The 23,121-nt window shown below is 37.5% G+C and overlaps 1 protein-coding gene and 1 pseudogene across 2 annotated transcripts in view; one reads left to right on the top strand and one right to left on the bottom strand.

Moving 5' to 3' along the window:
- NLGN1 (neuroligin 1) overlaps positions 1-23,121 on the bottom strand; it is a 782,190-nt gene that overhangs the window by 545,574 nt on the left and 213,495 nt on the right. The window lies entirely within an intron of this gene.
- On the top strand, positions 2,391-2,988 carry LOC129643873 (peptidyl-prolyl cis-trans isomerase A-like; annotated as a pseudogene).

Genomic DNA, 23,121 nt, shown 5'->3' on the forward strand with positions numbered 1-23,121 from the left:
AGAAAATGGAGTGTATGTATTTACCACCCCACCCTTTAGTTAGTGTGTTAGCTGACTCTTTGCGATCCCATGGACTGTAGCTTGCCAGGCTCCTCCGTCCATGGAATTATCCAGGCAAAAATACTGGAGTGAGTTGCCATTTCCTTCTCCAAGGGATCTTCCCGACCCAAGGATGGAACCCAGATCTCCTGCACTGCAGGCAGATTCTTTACCATCTGAGCCACCAGGGAAGCCCATATATACACACAATAGAATATTACTCAGCTTCAGAAAAGAAAGAAAGAGTCTGCTTTGTAGTAAAATGGATGAACCTGGGGGGCATTATGCTAAGTTAACAAACCAGAAAGACAAATAGACAAATATTCAGTTCAGTTCAGTTGCTCAGTCGTGTCTGACTCTTTGCGACCCCATGAATTGCAGCACGCCAGGCCTCCCTGTCCATCACCAACTCCCAGAGTTCACTCAAACTCACGTCCATCGAGTCAGTGATGCCATCCAGCCATCTCATCCTCTGTCATCCCCTTCTCCTCCTACCCCCAATACCTCCCAGCATCAGAGTCTTTTCCAATGAGTCAACTTTTCACATGAGGTGGCCAAAGTACTGGATTACTTTGCCAACAAAGGTCTGTCTATCCAAGGCTATAGTTTTTCCAGTGGTCATGTATGGATGTGAGAGTTGGACTGTGAAGAAAGCTGAGCACCAAAGAATTGATGCTTTTGAACTGTGGTGTTGGAGAAGACTCTTGAGAGACAAATATTACATGGTGTCAATTAACACATGGAATGCTTAAAAGTCAAATGTATAGAAAAAATAAAAAAATAAGTGGTAGGGTTTGTAAGGTCTGGGAGTGGGAGAAATAGAGAAGGGTAAAAACTTTCAGTTATAAAATGAAGACGGTCTGAAGATCTAATGCACAACATGAAAACTACAGCTATAGGTGATAACAGTGTACTGCATAACTGAAATTTCTAAGAGAGCCTAAGTTAAATGTTCTTACCAAACATATGTGAGGAAAAACCATATAATAAAAATAGAATGCTTTTCTTCCCATTGTAAGTCTTGTCACTATTTCACAGAAGCGCACTCTTGCACTCACATCTTGTGTGTTTTATCCCATAGCATTAATTCTTTAAAGTTCTATTTATAATAAACTCAGAGAGGACAAAATGAGATGGATAATCATAGGGAATCTCCTCAACAATAATATGTAAAAAGTTTTTACCCTGAAAAAAGGAGTACTACTGTATTTTTCTGCCTCAACTGCTGTCTTCGGGATATGAACTACAGGTAGTTCTATATGCCTCAGCAAGATCTGATTGTGAAAATACCTTGATTCATGGACATCACTCTATTTTAGGTCCATGAGTTAGATAAATAAATTGAGCCGGTAATTATTAAGATCCTATTATCCAAGTGGGTCTCACTGGGAAAGAAACCAGTGAAGCAAGTCCTCTAATGCTGAAGTCCTAGGTAAGCCTCGTGGCTGAACATGTGTTCCTGAGATGACTCCGTGAGTTTCCAGTCTCCTGCATGCCTGTCCTTGTTAATCATCTGTGATCCCCAATGAAGCATGTACTTTCTACTCCATGTACTCAAGCCCACATGGGTTGACTCTCTCTTACCATGTGATCTCGAATCTGTTGGGGACACAGTTTTGTGCTCTTTCTCACCTGATGCAATAAATGTCAAGTTTACACTGGATTCTGTAAAGACACTTTTGAATCCAGTGATCAAATGGCCAGATTCATAGGGCAGACACTAGAGCTGGAAAGGGACCCTATTGAGTGACTATCAAATCCTCTTGCTTCACAGGTCCTCAACAAAATGAAAGTAGAGCGTGAAATGACTTTACCTGGCCCCAGAGCTGGTCAAAAACAGAGTTAGGTCAAGATTTCAGGTTTCTTACCTAGTTAGCTCCTTTAAAATAAGCCACATGGCAATAAAGGACAAGAAGGAAAAAGGAAAAACTGAGTGTGGAATATCAGATATAATATAGATCTTTTTTAAATAAACCACAAACTGATAGACTTATCATAATTATATTACAACTAAAAGCCTTTAGGACTTCCCTAACCAGTATTTTATTTAGAAGTCATTGAAATTAAACTTTAAATAAAAATAAATATTTACAGAAACACCTTTAAATGGAAAAACCAGAAAAAATATTAAAAACAAGCCAATAGACTAGGAAGGACGAAGATCACAGAATTTAAACAAAATAAGTAATGTAACTTAAGAGGGACAACTTCCTCACATTGAATATTATTAGTAAACTAAATTGGTATGGAATAATTTAAGTGCAGACAAATGAAGTAGTCAACCTGACTTAAAAGAGGAGCAAAAGGCCTTGCAGACACAGCCACCCCAGAGCCTCCTGTGCTGTCTAGCCATGGTCAATCCCACCATGTTCTTTGACATGGCTGTCAACAGCGAGCCCTTGGGCCATGTCTCTTTCAAGCTGTTTGCAGACCAAGTTCCAAAGACGGCACGGTGGTGACTTCACATGCCATAATGGTACTGGTGGCAAGTCCGTCTATGGCAAGAAATGTGATGATGAGAATTTCATCCTGAAGCATACAGGTCCTGGAATATTGTCCATGGCAAATGCTGGCCCCAACACAAATGGTTCCCAGTTTTTCATCTGCACTGCCAAGACTGACTGGTTGGATGGTAAGCATGTAGTCTTTGGCAAGGTGAAAGAAGGCATGAATATTGTGGAAGCCATGGAGCTCTTTGGGTCCAGGAATGGCAAGACCAGCAAGAAGATCACCATTGCTGACTGTGGACAAATCTAATCAATTTGAATTGTGGTTTACTTAACCACCAGATCACTCCTTCTGTAGCCCAGGAGAGCACCCCTTCACCCCCATCTGCTTGAAATATCCTATAATCTTTGTGCTCTCGCTACAGTTCTTTGGGTTCCATATTTTCCTTATCTCCCTCCAAGTTTAGATGGATTGCAAAGTTAAATTTATGATTATGAAATAAAAACTAAACAATTAAAAAAATAATAATAAGAGCAAGAGCAGCTAGGGCTAATGCACAGCCTTATAGGGCAATGAAATAGTGAGATGTTCTGTTGTTCAGTCACCCAGTCGTGTCTGACTCTTTGCGACCCCATGGACTGCAGCATGCCAGGCCTCCCTGTCCCTCACCATCTCCCAGAGTTTACCCAAGTTCATGTGCATTGCATAGGTGATGCCATCCAGCCATCTCATCTTCTGAAGCCCTCTTCTCCTGCCATTGATCTTTCCCAGGATCAGGGACTTTTCCAATGAGTTGTCGTGCAGATTAGATGACCGAAATACTGGTGCTTCACTTTTAGCATCAGTCCTTCCAGTGAATATTCAGGGTTGATCTCCCTTAAGATCAACTGGTTTGATCTCCTTGCTGTCCAAGGAACTTTCAGGAGTGTTCTCTAGCACCACAGTTGGAAGACATCAATTCTTGGGCGTTCTGCCTTTTTCGTAGTCCAGAAAATGCTCTGTACAGGTCAGCAAATTACTTGTTGTCCAGAAACCTCTACTCTAGCACCTCAGATGCTTTAGCTCTAGCCCCTTCCCCAGATGTCCTCAGTGTAGCAGATTTAAGAAACTAAAGGATTGATGCCTGGCACAGCAGGGGGCTCCCAGCACCAAGAGACGTCACTATATAGGCTGACAGTCTTTCTGACTAGACAATTTATATTTTAAATATTACCTCTGGACTAATCTGAAAGACATTTCTAAACCCAGAAGCCTATGACTCTAAAATGTATTTCCTAAAATATACAGTAATACTTTTTGGTATTGTGAATGTGTTGAGACACAGATATGTGGGTGTGTGTATGTGTTTCATTGTTTGTTGTTTGCTGTTGTTCAGATGCTAAGTCGTGTCCAACTCTGCAATCCCATGGCCTGTAGCCCACCAGGCTCCTCTATCCATGGGGTTCTACAAACAAGAATAGTGTAGTGGGTTGCTATTTCCTTCACCAGGGGATCTTCCAGGACCAGAGATCGAACCAGCATCTCCTATATTGGCAGGCGGATTCTTTACCATAAACCACCAAGAAGCCTGTATATATAGGTTTAGAGACAGGTATATATGTGTATATATATATATATATATATATATATATAGGTTCAAATACTGACTCTTTCATGTGCCAATTGTGTAACTTTGGACATGTTTTTTAACTTCATAGATTCTTAGCAGCCCAATGCCAATGCCCCTTAAATATTGTTGTAATAATTAAGGCACCTAGGAAAGGGCTTAACATAGAGAAGTTTGGTTAAATTTTTGCTTGTCTTTCACCTCCTATCCATTGACTCAAAACAAATTCTTAATATGCACACACATACACACACACTCACACATATACTTCCTTTCATAACAGGTTCTAAAGAAAAAGGACTTAGAATTAGGTCATTCCCACTCAGTCATCTACCAGCTATGTGACTTTTGCAATGTTCTTATGCTCTGTACTACTCAAGCATCTTTAAATATAAAGCTGGAAAATGCCAACAGAACAGAATAGAATCCAGTAAGTCTGTTAAAGTACTTCTTCACCTAAGAACAATTTCCCTATTATCTATAATGACAATATGCCAGAAATAGCTTTCTGGATGATCTTGTGTCTAACAAATAATGGATTTTCATATATTTTTAACAGTTAGGCTAAGCCAAGAAGTTCAGCATACTGATTAAAGCAGAGGTTCTAGAACTCTGCTATCTAGTTCAAATCCTGCCTTGGCTAATTACAAGTTCTGTGATCTTAATTTCTCTATTTCCTCATTTCTTGGTTTGTAAAATAAGGACATTAATAAGGACAGCTACCTATGAAGTTGTTATAAGAACTAGTCAAAAATATAAAATTGCTTACCTGATACAATGTAAATAGGCAACCAAAATACTAGCTATTGCAGTGAAGTAGGTGGTATTATCCTTACTTAATAGTTTAAGAAATAGAAACTAATGAACTTGTTCAAGAAAACTGATACTATATTACTACTCCACATGGTTGATCACACTGACTCCTCACAACTATTTCAAATCCCAGGATTATTATTATTCTGTTAACAGGTGAGTTGGAGAGGGAGTCTACAGAATAGAAAAATAACAAATTAGTCCAGTATCTTTTTCTGTAAACAGGGAGCCAGGATGTGGACCCAGATCTGTATTTCTGAAACTCATACCATCAGGACTATTCTGTGCCCTCACAGAATATCACAAAAATGTTTTAAAAATTGCATTCAGGGATATCAATAGAATAGCAGTTAAAATCCAAGAGAATCTCAATGAGATGGATATCTATATCTGAAATCTGAGACTCCTTACTCACTCTGCTTCTAATCTGTTACAGGGCATAGATGCATTGAAATGATGAAGAAAACAGTAAATGAAACAATTACAAATGAGGGAAAGTAGAGCATAAGATGTGCTGAGTAACTCTTCTATGGTAGGAGGAAAGAGAAACAAGACTGTATACACAGGATTAAAAAAAAATAAAGACATGTGTGAGTACTGTGCTCTGCAGAAGGAAGGAGTCTCATAGATGTCCTGTCCCTAACAGAGACATTGAGTATGCAGGAAACTAGCTTTATACAAGCAAGACAGCCTGGAAGAAGTCGGGAAGCATGATCTATTTAGATGGAGAACACCACATTTGAACCAAATCTGTTACTTTGACCCAGGGCTATGGATCCCACAGGTACATTAGAGCCTAGATGAAGCTATGAACAATTGCTCTCACAGTACCCAAAGGCCTTACAGGCATGAGATGGTTCACCGCAAAATGACACCTGCCAGGATCTGTAGTGAAAGAGCCCACATTAGTAACAAAAGAACTAGGTTTTAGGTTGAACTCCACCATTTATTTAATCTGTGTGACGTTGCTCAAGTTACTTCACATCTCTAAACCTCCCTTGCTTTAGCTGTAGAAAGGAAAAGACAATGCATTCTATCCATCTCAGGAGATTATTGTAGAATCAAATAAGATGATGTTTATGAACATATTTCAAAAGGCTTTTCTCATGTAACATAGGAACCTTGTATTACGTAATTATTAGTAAGTGAAGTGTAAATCATGGGGACTACCAGTTACAAAGGTCACAGTTATGACACAAAGAACTGGCTGCTTCACATATTCAAAAGAAAAGTATCTGTATTATCTTAAAGAAAAAATCCATATATACTTAAGACAATTATTAAAATTAAAATCCACTTGTATCCTTACATATCTATAAAGAACAAGTTTTGGAATCAGATTTCCTGTTGCTGAATTCTGGTTCCACTGTCCTACCTATTGTCAGACTTTAAGCAAGTTACTTGAAAACCCTGGTCCTTGATTTATCCATCTGTTAATTGGGAATAGAAATATTACGAAGCTCATATTAAACGTGGTAATAGGGCTTCTCTGGTGGTCCACTGGTCAAAATCTGCCTTGCAATGCAAGGAACATCAGTTCAATCCCTGGTTCAGGAAGATCCCACATGCTGCAGGCCAACTGAGCCCATGTGCCACAAGCAATGAGCCTGCACTCTAGAGACCGCAGGCTGCAGCTACTGATCCCAGCAGACCACAACTACTGACGGCTGCTCAATGTGCCCGAGAGCCATGTTCTGCAGTAAGAGAAGCCGCCACAGTGAGCAGTCCGGGCACAACTGGAGAATGGCCTCCGCTCGCTGCAACTAGAGAAAGCCTGTGAACAGCAACAAAGACCCTGATTGGCCAAAAATAGATAAATAATTTTTTTTTTAAAGTGGTAATATATCTGGTACTTTTAAGACAGTCTCTGGTACATTTTTAAGGACACACTAAATATTAAAAATTAATATTAAATAGTAATTGAAACATTAAAAAAACTAGATTAATTGATACTAGGGCAAGTGTACAATAAAATAAAAGGTATTTTATGATGTCTTTATACAAGTAAACATTCCAAATGTATTTAATAAAACTATTACCCTTTTGGTATCTAGCCATTATAGATTTGAAAATGATTACCAGCAAATGAAAATTTAAAAAAAAAAAAAAACTTGCTTTTTTTAATCATTTTTGGCAAAAATGTCAGGTCTGAATTTGTAGCATTATAAAAAAATACAGAAAATTTAAAAGCAAAATGTCATAACAATTCTTTATTTCCATTGTAATAATAATCATCAAGAAGAGAGTTGACAGGTTTGAGACAGCTAGCATTTCTCATACTTTACCCAGTTAAGATGCCAAAAAAATTTTTGGAGAAAGGTTAAGAATGATATTCAGGATGAGATTATGCTTTTAAATGATTTGAACATTAAAATATTCTTGTTCATTCTATTATCATCTCAGACATTCTAGCTTTATTTTATAATGTGTAACATGTTTTAAAAGGTGAAATCACACTATAATAAGCAGTTGCTTGAGGGTTAACTCCACTCACAGTGAGCCTTTAAGACTCTCAGTTTAAGAATATCTATAATAGGAAGCATGACCAGTGAAAGCTTGCATTCTATTTTGTGCATGAACTGTGTTTTGGGGAAACCCATGAGCAAAATTAAGGCATTTGATCTTCAAAATACAAACATGCCATATTAAAACAGGCTTATCTCTCAAGTATTTAATAGTTACTGGATTACAAGAATCAATGCGGGATAAGAAGCCCCATGCTTTATTGATTTCTCCTTCCACATATTTTCATTCTACCCTTTAAGCCATTAAAATGCCACAAATCAGGCAACTTTTTGCAAGATAGTCCAAAATAACAATACTTAACAAAGATGACATATTTAATACTTATATTTTGCTATTGGCAATCAAGAATGCCTTTGAAGAAAAAAAAATGTACCCATATAAACATAAATGCTTTTATATTTAATCTCCAATATTTTTACAATGAAAACAGCAAGCACATTTTTTCAAATATGGAAATCACATTTGATTTTGTGAAGTATTTCATATTTAGATAAACAGCCATGTCATGAATATCACAGAATTTTTTTACTATAGAAAACTGGATACAAATGTATTAAAATTTAAAGCAATAAAAAATACGCACTTGACTTCAGGCAAGAGATGTGTTTCAAAAATTTGCACATGAATCAATGTTTGTAAGTTTTAGATACACTAAGAGAGGTTGCAGTGTTGAAACCCTGTGGTGAATTATTTGGATAAATAAATCCCATTTACAAGAGAATAATCACTCCAATGCGTGTTTTCTAAGTTACCATCCCTATGTATTTCCCCTCTGAATAGGATTACATCTGTATTTGGGCTCCCCAGGTGGCTCAGTGGGTAAAGAATTTGCCTGCAATGTAGGAGACACAGGAGATGCAGGTTTGATCCCTGGGTTGGGAAGATTCCCTGGAGGAGGACATGGCTACCCACTTCAGTATTCTTGCATGGAGAATCCCATGGACAGAGGAGCCTGGAGGGCTATAGTCCATGGAGTTTCAAAGAGTCAGACACGACTGAAGTGACTGAGCACACACATCTGTATTTATTTAGTATTAAAACCCAGCTTTTCTTGGCCATGTTAAGAAACACTAGCTAATGTTTAAATTGCATAGAATTAGAGTTCATTTATCCTTTGTGATTCATCTGAAGATTACTTTTCATTGAGAGCAAATGAATTTCAACATAATTTTGTTGAAATGGAGTAGAAATCTGTAGGCAACTAAATTGTTCCAGACATTTCTGATTAAGCAGATGGACAATGAAAAACCTCACAAGAGAACAAGAACATAAAAAGACTAAAATGGTTCATCATCTTAAAAAAGGAAGAAAGGAAACTGAATAGATAGATTCAGGGCAATTTCAATGTACAAAACTCACACTTGGAAAGCTTTCTCACACTGCCCTTTTTCTGCATTTGAACTTATTTTTCAGAATAATGCCTATAAAAAATCAATACAGTTTAGTTCGCCAGACAGTGCTTCTCCAACAGTGTGCATAAGAACACCTAGCTGCTAAGTCGTTTCAGTCGTGTCCGACTCTGTGCGACCCCATAGACGGCAGCCCACCAGGCTCCCCCATCCCTGGGATTCTCCAGGCAAGAACACTGGAGTGGGTTGCCATTTCCTTCTCCAATGCATGAAAGTGAAAAGTGAAAGTGAAGTCACTCAGTTGTGTCCGACTCTTCGCGACCCCATGGACTGCAGCCCACCAGGCTCCTCCGTCCATGGGATTTTCCAGGCAAGAGTACTGGAGTGGGGTGCCATTGTCTTCTCCGAAAAACACCTAAGGAGCTTATTAAAAATCACAATTCTTACCTACCCTTTCTCCTGAGACTGGTCACGGTTCAGCCAAGAATCCAACAATTTAATGATGACTGAGGTCCATGGGCTAAAATTTGAGGAAAACTTGTGTTCTAGATTCTTTTCTATTTGGGGAATCTTGACTCTTTTTTTTCTGTTTTGACTCTCAACTGGAGTAAATGAAAAGTTGTCCATAAATATATTAAAATTGACCACATTGCATACATGCTTGGCTATGACACATATTAGCTGTAAATGTCTGTGTGACTGCAAGCTCAAGGCTAACGATGCCTTCTCTTTGAGAAGACAATGCCCAGAAGAAACAAAGTTGCCCACTCCAAATAAAGTTGTATTTTGTGGGAATATTTAAATAGATAGAAGGTAAAACTATCATATATGTAAATAAAATCAATGCAAACATATATGTGACATTAAACATACTAAGTAGCTCTATTCCTTTGCTTTCATATTTATAAATCTACTAAAGAAATAATCTTTATCTCAAAGTACTTCACACTATACTGATGTGAATAAATAAAATTTATTTGATTCTAACAAAATTTTTTATTCTTTGGGGTTCGGCTATCAGCAGGGATATCTACTTTACTATGGCACATAATGGAAGAAAAAAGGCTATGCAGGAAATCCTAAATTGGGAAAGGTCATTTTTAGACAATGAACCCAGTGTGAAGCAGTTCAGAACTTTCTGTTTTAGAATAATTAAGGAGTGTAACATAAGGAAGATGTGAAAATTGTCAAGAAATACCCAAAGGGGATAAAAAAGTGAGAGACATTTACTCCCTAGAACATAATGAAATAAACAGAAGTATAAAAATGCAATAGGAACAGAGTACAGTGATCCAAGGGTGGTGGCACCATCTGTGGCCTGGGAAATGAGGAATTCTTGACCTTCTGTCTAGCGCAGGAGCCAGGGAAGCAAGGGACTATTATTACATAAAGAACTAAAGTCTTATTCTCTTTGTCTACAGACTGTGGATATCTGTATCTCTCTCCCTGTTTATGTGTGTGCCTATCTTTGTGTACATGGATGTTACATCTGCTTCTGTCTGTGTTATTTCTTTGTGTGTGAGCATCTGTGAGTTTTTCTGTCTAGTTAAACATGTGTTTCATTCTTGTGGAGTTACATGTCACTCACTTTGCTTTGGTCTAAATGGCTCTGAATGTATGAGACTCTGCCCAGTTATGTCTTGCTGCTTATTTGCATGCTTCACTCTGCCTTGTGTATCTATCTGACCAGGCACCTGCTTTTTTTTCTCTGTCATATATATTTCTCTGTGTCTCCATTTATGAGTCTCTCTTGCTGCTTCTGAATGTCTTTGACGCTCTGTGTCCCATTCTGTTTGTATTTTTGTGTGTATTTTCCTCTGTGAGCCTCCCCCTGCATCTCACTGTATCTCTATAGTGGCTGTCTCTGAGTTTGTTTTAGATGGCATGCATATCTCGTTCTGCATTTCTCCCTTTATCTCTCTTTTTGTGCCTGTGGGTATGGTTTGTTTGTGAGTGTGTGTGTGTCTTTCTCTTGCTCCCATTTATGTGTGCATCACTGAGTGGTTATCTCATTGTGTCCACTACCCTCTGTCTGTCTCTCTGTTCAGCATGCCTGTGGGAGAGTAGGCAGACAAGAGAAGCTCCCATGATACACATCCTCTATCAGACCCAGTCTGTCAGTGAAAAGACTTAAGGAAATTATTTAGCCTTTTACTGCCTCTAGACAGCGCTACAGCTAACATATTCCATAGAGAGATGTTAATATTCATCTTCCTTACCTTTTCTAATACATCTGTTGACACTGAAGTTTTATACTTAGAATTTCTATTCTGTCATCTAAATATCTTTAAGCCCTATTTCCTCAAGAAGAAATACATGTATAAAAGTAACTTTTTGTAGGATTGGTGTGAAAATTACAGATGTAAACTTCTCAGCACATGACCTGCCACATAGTTGGTGCTCCATAAATTCTATCACTACCTTCAGGGCATAAATTTTTGTTGAAAAGTTAAATTCCTCTAAGGAAAACTGCTACATAATCAAATACTTTAAAGAGAAATTATGTCACACAATGTCTCTACTTTTTAAAAAACACAGAAGAACATTATAAAAGGGACCTTGTCAAAGAAATATGACAACTTTTTGGATGGAAAATATATTAGAAAACAGATTTCCATACTTTCAGTGACCCATGGGATTAATCCAGTAGCTCTAGATTATGCACTTTCTTAGCTCAATTAAAATACAACCCAAATGACATCTACAGCATGAGATAACCTACTGCATCCTGTTCCCGTGGAGCAGGTGAGGACATTGAGGCCAGGAAGACTGACTCAGTAACGTGTCTTAAGTTACAGGCCACAGTAAAAAAATGTGCTACCAAGACCGATTTCCTTCAGGTTTATACTCCATGCCATTTATAATGCATTTTTCTATATCTACTATGAATTTCAAATTTTTTTTTCATTTGGTGTATCCTGTAAATAGATATTCATTCACAAAGTTGAAAAATCAACCAATAAATATCAAAGTACATTGAAAAGTCATGGTCCCATTTTATCTACCCCTAACTCCCTGTTCCTTCCTTTTATGTCCAATCCTGTAGATAACTACTTTTCAGTTTTGTGTGTGTTGTTTCTGTATTCTCCATGAAAATTCAAGAAAATTATTTCTACAGCCATGAGCAATTATAAACTATATGCATTTTTACTCTTTTTTACATAAAGGATAATATTTTAAATTAACTGTTTTGCTCCCTGCTTTTTTTACTTAATGATATATCTGGGAGCTTTTTCCGTATCTGTAAATATAAAACTTCCTCATCTTTTTTTTTTTTTAATACTGGATAGTGATTTCACATTTTTTTAAAAAAGAAATTTAATTAATTGTGAATACTTAAATCAAAGGGGGAAACTGAACTGTGGTAACAAGATATAAGGCTATAGTTTGAGAAATTCCTGTAATGATTTTTATTCATGGTGGTAAGGAACAATACAAATAAAAGGAACGAGCTGAGCTTGGAGCACACGATAAAAGTTGCCAAGCCATACCTGCTCCCTTTCCTGTTCTCCATCTGAGGCATGGAGAAATACCTACAGATATTTTACTATTTATTACCCAAAGCAAAAGTCCATAAAATATGAACTTTGATAAAATAGGAGCTGTTAGAAGGAACTGAACTTTTTGAAAATATACAGCACTCACAAATACAATAGTTTAAGTTATCAGTTTACCAAACCATACACAAAGTTTTTTCAGTTTTGTACAATAAATTTTTAATGATTTTATAGTAAAACAAAGTTGCTGAGATTTTTCTTTAAATCCATTACCTTTACTACATTACAATTAATTTGGTTATCTGTGTATTATGAGGGAATTAACTTTTGAATGACTATGAGCCTGTCAGGAACTTTGCTAGATGTTGTATGTACTTTATCCTACTTAGCACTTTCAAAGACCTAATTGTCACAAAGTTACACAACTAAATACATATCTGATTTGACTTACTGTTCTCTATCCATCCACAGTTTACAGTAGACAAATATGACTAAAAGCCTCAGAATATTCTCCAACAGTAGGATTGCTTTTGTGGGGCTCACAGGACCAGTTGTAATAACAGTAACTAAAGGAGCAAGTAGAAGCAGATTCATCCACTGTCTTGAGTGTTGCCCAGTGAGATCTCAGACATCCCTTAAATCTCAGATCAAGTGAAGCATAATCAAATAAAATTGTCAGAAGTTATTTTTCCACAACTGAGGCACATAACACAGCCCATGTTTGAGCTATATAACTCTATTAAGAGCTGCTGCTGCTGCTAAGTCGCTTCAGTTGTGTCCAACTCTGTGCGACCCCATAGACAGCAGCCCACCAGGCTCCCCTGTCCCTGGGATTCTCCAGGCAAGAACACTGGAGTGGGTTGCCATTTCCTTCTCCAATGCATGAAAGTGAAAAGGAAAATGAAATCTCTCAGTCGTGTCTGACTCCTAGCGACCCTGTGGACTGCAGCCTACCAGGCTCCTCTGTCCATGGGATTTTCTAGGCAAGAGTACTGGAGTGGGGTGCCATTGCCTTCTCCATCTATTAAGAGCATGGGACGCTAAATCTACTTTACATTTAAAAGGGACTTCATCTTTTGTGAAACATACATCTCTTCACTGTGTTCTCCTAATCACCTTGTACATCAAGGGCTGATATTCTTGTTTTAAAATACATCCATCTTATAAATATAATCACAGAAACATTGTAAGTTAACTCCACCTTTCCAAAAATCCCATCACTAGTGATGGCAACTATATTACCCATGTTTGATCTGATACCTTTCATGGAGATCAATCTAAACCATCTTCAGATTCAGAAATTACCAACTGCCCATGATAACAATATAATCATTAAGTCATTCCAAAAATGAAATGATAAAAAAAAAATGGCAACTAAAACATCCATTAGATCCATCCATCCATTAGCAGTGAACCAATTCAGTCTTAGACATTTGTTAAAATGAATTAGATAGATCTATATGTTTGGACATTAAAATTATGTAACACACATGATTAAGAAGAAAAGGTACATTTCAGAACAATATGAAAAGCATCACCTCATTTGTACAAAAAAGAATTAAACGTACACGTTTATATGTACACATATATTCCCTCGAAGGATAACTAGAAACTGTTTTAAATTGTTTTCACTAGGGAGAAACTGGGCTTCCCTGGTAGCTCAGCTGGTAAAGAACCTGCCTTCAGGAGACCCTGGTTCGATTCCTGGGTCTGGAAGTTCCCCTGGAGAAGAGATAGGCTACCCACTCCAGTATTCTTGGGCTTCCCTGGGGGCTCAGTGGATAAAAAATCTGCCTACAACATGGGAGAGCTAGGTTCAATCCCTGGGTTGGGAAAATCCCCTGGAGGAGGGGATGGCAACCCAATTCAGTATTCTTGCCTGGAGCATCCCCATGGAGAAAGGAGACTGGTGTGCTACAGTCCATGGAGTGTCAAAGAATCGGACATTACTGAGCAACTAAGAACAACAGAACAGGGAGTAAGTACACTATGAGATATGGGGAAACAGGTTAAATGTTTACTTTTTCACTTACACTCATCTCAATATTCCATTTTTATCATAAATATATATATTTTTATCATTCAAAATATCATATGGTCATAATTTTCAACTGCTGTTACACTTGAGACAAATCAAATAAATACTCTGAAATGTTTGCTTTTCTTAGATTACTTCTTGCTCTATGATGTTTTGACTTTATTTGTGCCAAAATCTCTATTGACTCTGAATAAATGTTTGATTTCTCCAATTAATTATAATGCTAGTGAGGAGTTTAAACTACACAGAGATAAATGTGTTGAATTTTTACGTCATCAATAAAACGGCCACTCAGAATGACATTCTGGTTAGATGAACAAGACACACACTATTATCTTGATTACCAGTGCACATGACATCGAAGGTACAGATGGGCAACTTAAAAGTATGTTCAAGAAACATTCTCTGAACCTTTAAAGTCTTCCAGTTATTTGAACTCACAATAGCAATTATTTCAGCTGATAAACTACTGAGTCTGATTTGAGACTCACATTTAGGACATAAATATAACATTTGAACCCATTTATGATAGTGTCAGACTTTATTTTTTGGGGCTCCAAAATCACTGCAGATGGTGACTGCAGCCATGAAATTAAAAAATGCTTACCCCTTGGAAGAAAAGTTATGACCAACCTAGATAGCGTATTGAAAAGCAGAGACATTACTTTGCCAACAAAGGTCTGTCTAGTCAAGGCTATGGTTTTCCAGTGGTCATGTATGGATGTGAGAATTGGACTGTGAAGAAAGCTGAACGCTGAAGAAGTGATGCTTTTGAACTGTGGTGTTGGAGAAGACTCTTGAGAGTCCCTTGGACTGCAAGGAGATCCAACCAGTCCATTCTGAAGGAGATCAGCGCTGGGTGTTCTTTGGAAGGAATGATGCTAAAGCTGAAATTCCAGTACTTTGGCCACCTCATGCAAAGAGCTGACTCATTGGAAAAGACTCTGATGCTGGGAGGGATTGGGGCAGGAGGAGAAGGGGACGACAGAGGATGAGATGGCTGGATGGTATCACCAACTCGATGGACGTGAGTTTGAGTGAACTCTGGGAGATGGTGATGGACAGGGAGGCCTGGCGTGCTGTGATTCATGGGGTCGCAAAGAGTCAGACACAACTGAGCAACTGAACTGAACTGAACTGATGATCCCAATAAGCACACATACACATATGCATGTATTTCTATATCATACAGAGAGAAACATCTAAGAGTTGTTTTTACACTGTTAAATATTTAAACCAAGTGACAGCACTAGCAACTGTAGACTAATACATTCCTTAACTCACATTATTATGTAGGGAAGTTAGAAGCATTGCAGCGTGAATTAAGGACAAAGTGTCAACCTTAAGTTTAAATAAGGACTTTTCAAAGAACAAATGATATATTCCATGGACAGCTGTCTAGAAAATGTGTAGCTTTTTATGCATGCTATTTTTAAAGTCTGTTCATGTATTTTAATTCCCTGACTCACAGACCATCCAGGTTAATGGATAGCACTTTTTGGCAAACAAACAAACAAATAAATAAATAAAAATAGCTGACAGAAGATTTTTAAGAATGTTAAAAGAATTTGTAAACAGAAGCATCAGTTTGTGAACCTTTCACATAATCTTGTAAAAATAGTGGTTGATGAGAGAAAGCTAGTAAAATATTTTTCGCTGTTTAACTACATATTTGGCTGCTGCTAAGTCACTTCAGTCGTGTCCAACTCTGTGCGACCCCATAGATGGCAGCCCACCAGGCTCCTCTGTCCCTGGGACTCTCCAGGCAAGAACACTGGAGTGGGTTGCCATTTCTCTCTTCAATGCATGAAAGTGAAAAATGAAAGTGAAGTCGTTCAGTCTTGCCCAACTTAGCGACCCCATGGACTGCAGCCTACCAGGCTCCTCTGTCCATGGGATTTTCTAGGCAAGAGTACTGGAGTGGGGTGCCATTGCCTTCTCCAACATATTTGGCTGCTCTTCCTTAAAGTCTGTTACCCATTGCCTGGGACCCACACAGTTAGATTTGTAGCTGATAACTCTTCTCAAAATCTATTTAACTAAAATGCAATCAGTTTAATTTTATTTTTTCTGTAATATGCAGATTCATCTTAGGTTCTACAATAATTAGTTCAAACCACATTAACCATTCCTGCCATACTACTTTCAGTTGGCCTGATGCTTCTCTGGTTTCTGCAATATATTTTGAGCATCTGAAGGAAGGGGGTCATGTCAAATTCATCTTTATACCTTAAGTCACTCTCTAAATCTTGACACATTTTAGAACTCAGTAAAGGTTTATTAAGTAAAGAAGAATAACTAATATTAAGGTAAATTACTTGAATCCAAGTAGCATTTCACCTAAACTGGATGCCTTCTAAAAAAAGAATCAAACAAATCTCTTCTACCTAAATAGTTACAGGTACCACATGCTATTAGTTAAACTATAGCATTCACAATGTTTATTCTGAGGCTTATCAGACACCTTATACAAGAAGAAAAAATTTTTTTTAATTCAGTCTGTGTTCAATACAATGTACTCAACTAAGAACAATCAAATATTTTCTAGAAACAAATAAAGTGTTAAAATGAAATTCTGAACTAATGTCTAATTAATGAGATCAAAATTTTCTAACTTATCTAAATCTTACTGTTTCAACAATCCTATTTATTGCCACAGATCACTGATGTAAAATTCATCAAGAAACTCTTAGTTATGAATATTATTATTTAAAATATTTGATATTTTATAAATAAAACGTTAAATGTGATGCTAGCCTACTTATTTTAATTATTTGTTATACCAGGGACAGATTAGGTATACAAATTAAATAGGATAATTTTATGATTATTTTTACTATATAAGAATAATTTTATTATTATAAATATTATTAGTTAAACCGTAATATAGCAAAATCTTCAAGCACATTATTACTTTTTGTCTGTATTATCCTAAATTCTTCTTATAATGTATAATCTTAAATTCTACCTTTATTCCTCTACTTAAAGAACATGAAGTAATTGATGTTGCTTATTGAACAAACATCACCTGCCACTTAAAATTTATTCTTGCCATCCATTTTTAGAGCACTGACTTCATTGTTAAGAAAGAGAAGACTGAGAGACAAAATACAGTCAATAGGGATATAATATCTTTGACAAGAAATATGGAGGTTAAATATTGTTTTTGTATGACAACCTTAAGGCAGATAAACAAGAGGAAACATATATTAGTAGAGAATGATAGGAAAAATTATTTTTAGGAGCAATATGTTATATTATTCATATCTTCTTAGGGAAAAGATGGCAAGTTTATTGGCTCCCCTCTGCCCTTATCTCTGCCAGCAAGAGCCATCTGTAAAAAGATGGAAACATTGGCACACAAAAAAATTCACTTCTGTTTCCTAAAATCATTGCCTAATAAAATCTGGGGCATAGTTTCCAAGGCTCTAGTCTTTTCCATTTTTCTTATTTTTCAACAATCAGAGGGATACTGAGGTACTTCTTTTGGGTAACTTAAAGTCTAATTTCAAAATAAATAAGAGATTCATAAAACTAGGAAAAAATAGAGTGGACCCAAATGAATAATATTCATATTTATACATATAAATATATGATCACAGGCCATGAAAAAAGGTGCCTAAAAAAGCAGGCACTAAAGAAACTGTATGCTATTTTGAAATACACTTTTACAATCCCAGCTTCTATAATTAGGAATGGATTTTCAGGGACCAAGGATCAACTTTAAAACTTAATTGAAAAATAAATTTGATTAATGTTCATAGGATTATACCCCTTAGGAATGTACTATAACCACTAGAGCATTGATTGTTTAACAAAATCATCATTCTCATTATTAGTCACAAACATATGCTCAATTTTTCATTCATGAAATAGACACTTAGGAAAGTTGCATGAACTCTTTCAGACCAGCATGAAATTTGGAAAAGAGTGGTAAATGCTCTTCTCAACAAGTCATTTGAATGTTCAAAGGTAGATTCTACCACTTATTTATGAAGATTAACTCACAGAATACATAACACACTACTTTGGATACTTAAAGTACTTTTTATGGTTATAATAAAATCTAATAAAGTTACCCCTTATTATCTATTATATTCTGGGCACTGGCAAAACACCCTTTCATGAATGACCTTATTAGTTCTACTCAATAACTCCATGAGGTAGATACTGTTATTATCCCCATTTCATGAATGAATAAACTGATATTTCTAGAAATATTATGTAACTTGTCCAAAACAATGAGTGGAGAACATGAATTTAAGTTGTGTGACAGAGCCTGCAGTTTCAATCACTTGGGCTCCAAAATCACTGCAGATGTGACTGCAGTCATGAAATTAAGACACTTGCTCCCTGGAAGAGAAGGTATGACAAAACTAGACAGTGTATTAAAGAGACATCACTTTGCTGACAAAGGTCCATATAGTCAAAGCTATAGTTTTTTTCAGTAGTCAAGTACAGAAGTGAGAGTGGACCATAAAGAAGACTGAGTGCCAAAGAATTGATGCTTCTGAACTGTGATGCTGGAGAAAACTCTTGGGAATCCCTTGGACAGCAAGGAGATCAAACCAGCCAATCATAACAGAAATCAACCCTGAATACTCATTCAAAAGACTTTTGTTGAAGCTGAAGCACAAAAACTTTGGCTACCTGATGTGATGAGCCCAACTCATTGGAAAAGACCCTAATTCTGGGAAAGACTGAGGGCAAGAGGAGAAGGGAGCGACAGAGGATGAGATGGTTGGATGGCCTCATCAACTTAATGGACATAAGTTTGAGCAAACTCCCTGAGACAGTGAAGGACTGGGAAGCCTGGCGTGCTGCAGTCCATGGGATCACAAAGAGTCAGACATGACTGAGTGACTGAACAACAACAACACTGCTTACTTAATTATATAGATGTTCTATTTTGACTGAGTTTTATTTTTAAAAATTTGAATTCATCAACACCTCTTTGTATGGTCTATGCTGTTGGCTTTGATATAAAGATAATGACAAAAATAAAGTCAGGGTCACAGGTTTGATTTGTGTTCAGTTGGTTGTGTTATGAAACACATTTCTACCAAAATCCATGTATCAAGCCACCCTACATGAGTTCTTTTTCATTGAATCATAAGAAAAGGTTGTAGAGGTATTAGCATTTAGCTTGGCAAAAACAGGTACTCTTGCTGGAGAATCACTTTAGGGTCATACATATTATTTTTGTGTATAGAACAAAATAAGCATATAACAAGTCATTCATTCATATGGCTTCCACAGGAATTTGATTTATCATCAGAGTATGATCAAATATGAGGAAGTTTCTTTTAATCATTTAGTTTTCTTCTCTTACATTTAAAGTGCTGAAGTTTGATCAAGATGGCAAATTAGGAGGACGTGGTATTCACCTCCATCCATGAAAACATCAAAAATACATCAACGTGTGGACAAAACCTTATTGAAAACTAACAGAAAGACTCCTGTACAACCAAGGCAATAAGAAAGATCCCCATGGAAGAGGGTAGCAAGTGAAAAAAAAAAAAATCAGGTGGGACCTGTGCCCCATGAGGAAGCTCAGAGGAAAAGGAAGATTACATGGGCAGAGATCTAGCCTGGGGAGTTAGCAGTTCAAGCTATAAATTGGGCAGCCCAGTCCTGGGATGTAACATGGAAGATAAGCCCCCTTGGCTGTTTTGAGGGCCACCAGAACAAAAGGGAAGCCTGTACTCAACTTGTGAGGAGTATGTAAATGCTTGTATGCTCCCAAGGCACGGCAGAGAGGGTAGGACTGCTCCAGTGGCTGACCAATCTCCCACAATGAGCACAGCAGAGACGCCAGCCTGAACCAAGTAAGTGTTCCAGCTCTGTATACTTCACCTCACAATTTCATGTTGGAGTGAGGATTACCACAAATGGCAAGAGAGGTCAGCCCTTGGCCATGGGATATGGAGGCAATTTGGGACCCTGGAAAGTGTCTGATCATAGTAGGAATGGCCACTGTTGGCACATACACAGGTAGCATCATGGGTGGTCCTAATCGTTTGGAGTGGCTGGACTGTGACAGTCTGCACTCTGATACATACTAAGAGCCAGTGGGGGCCCTGCCTGCTGCACAAAAGAGTGAGGGTAGCAGGGGCCAGAGGGAGTGATCAGCTGTAAAGAATAATGGAGACTCATCCAATGGAAGCCACTGTCAATGCCAGCACCTGCATAGGCAGAGCACTGGAGGCACTGCCTCTGTCTGTGGCCGGCCCACTGCAGCCCACCCCACGTCATGAGGTGCTCCTTTTGCTCCAATACTGTTTCTCTTTAGGGCAAGGATGGTGGTGCAAAGACCACAGATGCAAAGGGAAGAGAGGCAACATAGATCTGATCCTCACAACTTCTCCATCAGCTTGGTGTGTGACTCCATCCCCAACATGCAGATGATGGCCACTGAGCAGAGGGGAACACTGCCTCTTCACATCAAATCCAGATCTCTCACCATAGGCATGGGCACAAACTCCTACATAAGGACACCCCTTAAAAACCTCAATAGGCAACTGTTTTATCTAAATTTATAGAGAAAGTTAAGCAAAATGAAATGACAGAGGAACTGGTCTCTACTGGAAGAGAAAAATCCCTCAAAAACATAATACTATAGAAATGTTTTACTATATAATGAACATAAAGCATTAGTGATAAAAATGCTAACTAAATTAGAAAAAGGAATAGATAAACAAAATGAGAATTTTTAACATGGAACTAGAAAATATAAAAAAGAAGCTGTCAGACTGAAGAATACAATAAATGAAATGAAAGACACAGTAGAAAGAATGAACAGTAGACTAAATGAAACAGAAGAATGCACAGGCGATCTAGAAGATAGAATAAAGGAAATCACCCAATTAGAAAAGCAAAAAAAGAAAAGCAAATTTTTAAAATGAAAATAGTTTAAGAGATCTCTGAATAACTTCAAGTGCACCAACATTTACATCATAGGATCATAGAAGGAGAAAGCGGGGGTTAAAAATAAATTTGATGAAATTACGGCTAATAATTCTCTAAATCTGAAGAAGAAAACAAATATCCAGGTAAAGGGAATACAGAGGGTCCAAAATAAGATGAATCCAACCACACCCACATTGAGACATTTCATAAGTAAGATGGCAAAAGTTACAGTTGAAGACAGAATTCTAGAGTCAGCAAGAGAAAAACAAAGAGTAATATACAAGGGAACTCCCTTAAGGCTATCAGCTGAATTTTCCCAGAAACTTTGCAAGCCATAAAGGAATGGTATGATATATTTAAAGTGCTAAAAACCACATTTAATGGTAACATGGTAACAGACTGGGTAAAAAATCAAGAATGGCCAGGACTTAAAAAAAAAAAAAAAAAAAAAAAAAACCAAGATGTTCATTTGAACATTTTCTTTCTTAGACAAGATCAAGAACAAAATTATTCCAAAGTGAGCTTCTAGAGCATCAGTGAAAAACTTGGAAAGGAGATGACAAAATAGCTGGCTTGTGATTCTTAACACAATACTGATTATATGGAAAAATGATTTATATGTACACATTTTCCTTCCCCTCCCCATGGAGGAGGGAAGATGAAGGCTTTATCTCTCTTCTTATTCAGGATGAGTAGCTTCAAAGAGTAGACTTGAAGACCTTGGTAGGCATGCCTTGGAACTCACCTTGCACAGTAGGAAAAAAGGTGCAAGCAAACACTGACTGAAATGAGTCATGGCAGGGGAGCAGAACGTTGGACAGTAAGTACCCTATATATGTGTGAGTTCCATTCCAAAAGTGTGTTCATAAGTCCATTTTTTTTTGCAAATGCAACAAAGTTAGCTTAGATATCCAACTAAAAAAATCGGCTATATAAGATTATATTGTAATAGACTTATAATACTTTTCACACAAATACATAAAAAACAAACACAAAAAAAGAAAACATTTTAATCTTACAGTATAGTACCTTGAAAAGTACAGCAGTATATAATGCCACACGGCTGGCATCCAGTGAACAGGCAAGAAGAGTTACTGACTGGAGGAGGAAGAAGAGATGGGAGAAGGTAGAGCTGAAGGGTTGTCAGCAGTAGGAGATGGAGGGCAAGCTGCAATTTCAGTCACGCCTGATACTGATGACACAGGTTCTGGTTCCTTGCTGGATTCAATTCCATCTACCCTCAAGAAAAGATCTAGTGATGTCTGGGTAGCAGATCTTATTTCTCATCATAGATGACATGGTAGCACGCTATTGCATTCTGAACAGCTGTTGCAACCTTCATGTACTGGTCTACATTAGGGTTTTGTGACTCAAAAACTAACAGTACCTCCTCAAATACAGACAATCTTCTGGCCTTTTCATATTTTGGGAATATTTTCCCTTCTTCACTTATTTCTTCTTCCTCTTGTCACTCCATTCCCTCAAATATATTCACTTTTGTTCCCATCGTTATCACTTGGCACTTCCTAGCAGTACCAGCTACATCACGGCTGCTTTTATACTTGCTTCTGGACATCCTGGGCTTGAAATAAAGATACTGTACTACTCTACTCTATGCAGCACTAGACAGTAAAATTCACAAAATCACAACCACCTGTAGGGATGCATGCATGTGCCAATGCATGCCTGACATGGAAACTAACATGATTGGAAACACAAACACACTGTGTTGGATCTGTAACTGCCCTTGTACTGATAGAAGTCCAAAGGTGAAGACTTCCAGGAAAGTGAGTATGGAATTCATGGTACAAATGCTGACCTGGGATCATTAGAAAGAAAGTTTAACCAACCAGAGTTTTGCCAGAGAAAACAGCTTTTTCAGGAGGAGGTCAAAGT

The sequence above is a fragment of the Bubalus kerabau genome, chromosome 2 (assembly GCF_029407905.1).
Source record: "Bubalus kerabau isolate K-KA32 ecotype Philippines breed swamp buffalo chromosome 2, PCC_UOA_SB_1v2, whole genome shotgun sequence".
Lineage (NCBI taxonomy): Eukaryota > Metazoa > Chordata > Mammalia > Artiodactyla > Bovidae > Bubalus > Bubalus kerabau.